Genomic DNA, 6,045 nt, shown 5'->3' with positions numbered 1-6,045 from the left:
CCTCTGTCACTTTCATCAAGAGGCTTTTTAGTTCCTCTTCACTTTCTGCCATAAGGGTGGTGTCATCTGCATATCTGAGGTTATTGATATTTCTCCCGGTAATCTTGATTCCAGCTTGTGCTTCTTCCAGCCCAGTGTTTCTCATGATGTACTCTGTATATAAGTTAAATAAGCAGGGTGACAATATACAGCCTTGATGTACTCCTTTTCCTATTTGGAACCAGTCTGTTGTTCCATGTCCAGTTCGAACTCTTGCTTCCTGACCTGCATATAGGTTTCTCAAGAGGCAGGTCAGGTGGTCTGGTATTCCCATCTCTTTCAGAATTTTCCACAGTTTCTTGTGATCCACACAGTCAAAGGCTTTGGCATAGTCAATAAAGCAGAAATAGATGTTTTTCTGGAACTCTCTTGCTTTTTTGATGATCCAGCGGATGTTGGCAATTTGATCTCTGGTTCCTCTGCCTTTTCTAAAACCAGCTTGAACATCTAAAAGTTCACTGTTCACGTATTGCTGAAGCCTGGCTTGGAGAATTTTGAGCATTACTTTACTAGAGTGTGAGATGAGTGCAGTTGTGCAGTAGTTTGAGCATTCTTTGGCATTGTCTTTCTTTGGGATCATCAAAAAACAAATACATACATTGAGACATAGATAGATAGGCATAGTTTTCCGTTGGAAATATCTTTTCCATTAAAAAAATTTTTTTTCACCCATTTTGTTTATGGCTGCAGTCCCAGATAGAGTGGGCTGTGTATCTCAAGAACATGATAAGAGTTAACTTTAGGTTTTTTCTTAGGCCTGTTTTGTTTCCCAGGCAGAATTGAAGCTCCAAAAATGTATTTTAACAAATTAACCTTTTCCTAACTGCATGTGTCAGAAGAACCGGTTTTGCAATTTCAAAAAAGTTTTTATTTTAATTAGTTTTCTCTGGAGTCTAAAGAATATCATGGCCATTCAGTGTCAAAAATATCGTTTCTCCTTTTTGTAGTTACAGTATATTATTCATGATATATGCATGAGGGAATTGCTGTCACATTGGATGTAAAGTCTTGGCTACAAAATTTTTGACAAATATTAGGATTTGGCACCCCACTCCAGTACTCTTGCCTGGAGAATCCCATGGATGGAGGGGCCTGGTGGGCTGCAGTCCATGGGGTCGCTGAGAGTCAGACACGACTGAGCGACTTCACTTTCACTTTTCACTTTCATGCATTGGAGAAGGAAATGGCAACCCACTCCAGTGTTCTTGCCTGGAGAATCCCAGGGACGGGGGAGCCTGTTGGGCTGCCGTCTATGGGGTTGCCCAGAGTCGGACACAACTGAAGCGACTTAGCAGCAGCAGCAGCAAGCATATTTTGAGCTAATATAGTCTATTGAAATCTTTTATGAGGCCTGATATGATTAGGATAAGGGAGAGATAAAGTGAATTTCTCCCGATCTAGAGGGTGTAAAGGTATATTTAAAAAGCAATCTTGTAAATCAGTAATAATAATGTGCCCGTTTTGAGGAATAGTAATAGGTGATGGGATCTCTAGTTGTAATGTACCCATAGGTTTTATAGATGCATTGACTTTTCTAAGCTCTGTTAAGAGACACCATTTGTTAGAATCCTTTTTTATAACAAAAATAGAGTTCTAAGGAGAGTAAGATTCCTTGATATGTTTTAATTCTAATTGTCTATAAGTTCTTTAGTAGCCTGTAATTTATCTTTCGTAAGGGGCCATTGCTCTGTCCAAATAGGCTCGTCATTCTTCCAAGTTATTTTAATAATTGCTTTGGTTGTTAAATGAGCGGTGGCCCTTAGGAAAAATGTGGGATGTATATCTGAGTTTGCCATTGCGTAAGTAAGTCTCTTTCTATTAGATTAAGGGGTGCATTTATCACATAAGGTCTTAATGTTGTAGGTTGGCCTTTTGGTCCTTCATATGGGTAGACCTAAACATTTTGATAAATTTCTTGTACTTTGGTTTGAGAAATTCCTACAATTTGGCAAGAGACCTTTTGTATAGGCCAGGTGTTTTGTATAGGCCAGGTGTATAGGCCATAAGTGTTTGGAAATAATAGTAATACTAGATCCAGTGTCGAGGAGACCAGAAAATCTTTTATTATTAATTTTGATATTTGTATTTGGTCAGGCATATTCAGATACCAATGATGTCCATAAGGATTGTTTTTGATCTGTACTGCTGAATCTGCCTGTCCATACATTATTAGAGGAGTTAATAGAAATGTAAGGCAAAAGAAGTAATTGAGCAATTTTGTCCCCCTTTTTGAATTTCTATAGAATCTGAGATGACATCATAATTTGAATCTCTCATTTATAATTTGAATCAATTATTCCAGGGTGAACAGTAATTCCTTTAGAAGCCAAACTAGATCGGCCAAATAAAAGATTGAAGGTTTGTGGGGGCAGGAGTCCAAAAAATCCGGTAGGTACTCTAGAAGGGACTGCTTAAGGGTAAAGGAAAAAAAATCATCTAGGGCTGGTATATTAACGGTAGCATTGCCAGATGTTGAGGATTTGAGGGAAAAGATAGAATTTACCCTTGGTTTTTGTTGTAGGGGACCTGGGGGTTCCCCTGTTTGAAGTTCCCTGGAATAGGTTTTCCATCAATATCAAATTTAAATTTAGTCTTTTGGCCCAATGCATTCCTCTACGGAAGTGAAGGCAAATTCTTGGAGGTTTTTTAATTAGCCTTCTTAGGGCAGTCCCTTTTAAGCGGTTTTTGTCTCCACATGTAAAGCATCCTTCATTACCCTTTTTAAAGGCAGTAGCCATTGTTTTAGCTAGCATTTGCATCTTTTGAGTTTCTGGTCCTAGATTGTGACAAGCCTTCAAATAATCAATAAGAGTCCCAGTCTCACGAATTGCAGCGATAGCTCTTTGATATTCCTGATTTGCATTCTCATAAGCAAGTAATTTCTCCAGTTGTTTCTTGGTTTCTTCTCTGATTACAGTATGGGAAATAGCAGTTTCTAATCTAGCAAAAAATTAGCATAACTTTCATTAGGTTCCAACAAAGGAGAGGCTTTTGGAGTTGCGCCTGTTGGCAGAGGAGGAGCATATGGAGCAGCCAGGGCAGGGCTAGTAAGAAAATTTTGAAATATTTTATGTTTTTCTAATTGGGCCTTTTGTAAAGTTTCATCATCTAATTCATATACATGCAGTAAGTATTCTGTCTGCTGTTCAATATTAAGAGGGCTAGCATTTACCTTGAAATGGCCAGAAATCAATTGGAATATTTTTTCCTTGCTTGGCAGCTCATTCAACATTTTCTTTGACCTGGTGCCAAATTTCTAAATCAAAACTGCCTTTATCAGGGAACCAAGGATTACATTTAACCACTGTTTGAAAGCAAGCCTCTATTAATTTGTGAAACAAAAAGTCCCTGAGCTTTAAACAAATGGTGAAGTAAAGTAGAGAAATGATGGGGCTTTCCAGCCATTTGACCCATGTCTTAGTACTTACTGACTTCAATAGGTCCTGACCTCAATAGGTCCCGAGTCCCTCTCACCGAAATGCCACGTATACCAGAGTCCCTGTTCGGGGGCACCACTTGTTGGGGTCCTTTAATGGACCAGGACCTGGCGGTCCAGAGGCGACGATAAGAAAGTGAAAGAGAGAGAGGCTGATACTCCCTGGTTTACGCAGAAAACCAATAAAGCCCTCAACACAGGACTTGCGTCTCTCACGAAGGCATTGGGTGCCCTCTCCAGGCGGGTGAAGGCACAGGGCGCCTTCTCAAGAGAGTCTTAGAAGCCCGGGCAGGAGAGTGAGCCAGACGGGTCTCTGTGCTCCAAAGAATCAGCCAAGGAGAGAGAGAGAAAGAAGGAAAGAAAGACACGGGGACCCAAGCTCTGATGGAGCAAAGGTGCTTTATTAGCAGAAATGCAGGCTTATATATCTTTAGTAAGATGATTACTCAGCTATTACACAGGGTGAAATTTTATCAATAGCCACAATATGAATAGTCTAATACATACAAGGTCTCTGACGCTGAAAAGAGTCACTGCATGTCTCATCCCATGACCTCAGTCCTGAGAACTGCATGCAGCTTTACTCATTCTTGGAATAGGAACTGATAAGGAACAGAGAATCCTTGAGAAATAGAAAACAGCATGCAGGAATCCTCCTGTTAAATGTTCCCTGACAAAGAACTAATCTGCCCTCACCAAGAAATCTTTACAAGGTGCTGTCCAATCCCACACACTGGGGGTAGACTTCACAAGTAAGAACTACAACCTTGCAGCCTCTGAAAAGGAGACCCAAAACACAGTAAATGAAACAAAATGAAAAGACAGAGAAACATTCAGCAGATGAAGGAGCATGATAAAAACCTACCAGACTAAACAAATGAAGAGGAAATAGGCAGTCTGCCTGAAAGAGAATTCAGAGTAATGATAGTAAAGGTGATTCAAAAGCTCAGAAATAAATAGTGATGCAGATAAATAGAATGCAGGCCCTGATTGAGAAGATACAAGAAATATTAACAAGGACCTAGAATAAATAAAGAACAAACAATCAACAATGAACAACATAATAACTAAAATTAAAAAATACACTAGAGGGAACCAATAGCTGGATAACTGAGGCAGAAGAATGCATAAGTGAGCTGGAAGATAGGATGGTTGAAAATAACTGAAGCAGAGAAGCATAGAGAAAAAGAAAAAAATGAAATAAGGACAGTTTCAGAGACCTCTGGGACAAGTGCATGAACATTTAAATTATAGGAGTCATAGAAGAAGAAGAGAAAAAGAAAGTATATGAGAAAATATTTGAGGAGATTATACGTTAAAAATTCCCTAATTTGGGAAAGGAAATAGCCACGAATGTCAAAGAAGCCCAGAGTCCCACACAGGATAAGCCCAAAGAGAAATACACTGAGACTCATATTAATCAAGCTAACAAAAATTAAACACAAAGAAAAATTATTAAAAGCAGCAAGGGAAAAGCAACAAGTAACATATAAGGGAATCCCCATGATGTTAACAGTTGCTATTTCAACAGAAACTCTGCAGACTAGAAGGGAATGGTAGGATATATTTACAATGATAAAAGGGGAAAAACCTGCAACCAAGATTACTCTACTCAGCAAGGATCTCATTTGGATTTGATGGAGAAATCAGAAGCTCTACAGATAAGCTAAAGTTAAGAGAATCCAGCACCGCCAAAGCAGCTCTACAATATACGTTAAAAGAACTTCCCTAGTCAGGAAACACAAGAGAAAGAAAAGACAAAACAAATGCCAAAAAATAAAGTAAATGTACACATCAATAATTACCTTAATATGTAAATGGATTAAATGTCCCAAACAAACAGATACAGACTGGCTGAATGGATAGAAAAACAAGACCCTCTATATATGCTGTATACAACAAATCTACTTCAGACCTAGAGACATATACAGACAGAAAGTGAGGGACTGGAAGAAGATATTCCATGCAAATGCAAATCAAAAGAAAGCAGGAGTAGCAATAATAATATTAGATGAAATAGACTTTAAAATAAAGATCATTACAAGAGACAAGGAAGGATACTACACAATGATTCAGGGATCAATCCAAGAAGAAGATAAAATGACTATAAATATATATGCCCCCAACATAGGAGCAGTTCAATACATGAGGCAAATTATAACAACTATAAAAGGAGAAATCAACAGTAACACAATAAGAGTGGAGGTAATTAACAACCCACTCACACCAATGGACAGTTCATGCAGCCAAAAAACTAATAAGAAAAACAAATCTAAAATGGCGCATTGGACAGATCAGATCAGATCAGTCGCTCAGTCGTGTCCGACTCTTTGCGACCCCATGGATCGCAGCACTCCAGGCCTCCCTGTCCATCACCAACTCCCAGAGTTCACTGAGACTCACGTCCATCGAGTCAGTGATGCCATCCAGCCATCTCATCCTCTGTCGTCCCCTTCTCCTCCTGCCTCCAATCCCTCCCAGCATCAGAGTCTTTTCCAATGAGTCAACTCTTCACATGAGGTGGCCAAAGTACTGGAGTTTCAGCTTTAGCATCATTCCTTCCAAAGAAA

Source organism: Bison bison, unplaced genomic scaffold (genome assembly GCF_000754665.1).
Source record: "Bison bison bison isolate TAMUID 2011002044 unplaced genomic scaffold, Bison_UMD1.0 scf7180017864119, whole genome shotgun sequence".
In the NCBI taxonomy this organism is placed as follows: domain Eukaryota; kingdom Metazoa; phylum Chordata; class Mammalia; order Artiodactyla; family Bovidae; genus Bison; species Bison bison.
This window is presented reverse-complemented; position numbering follows the sequence as displayed.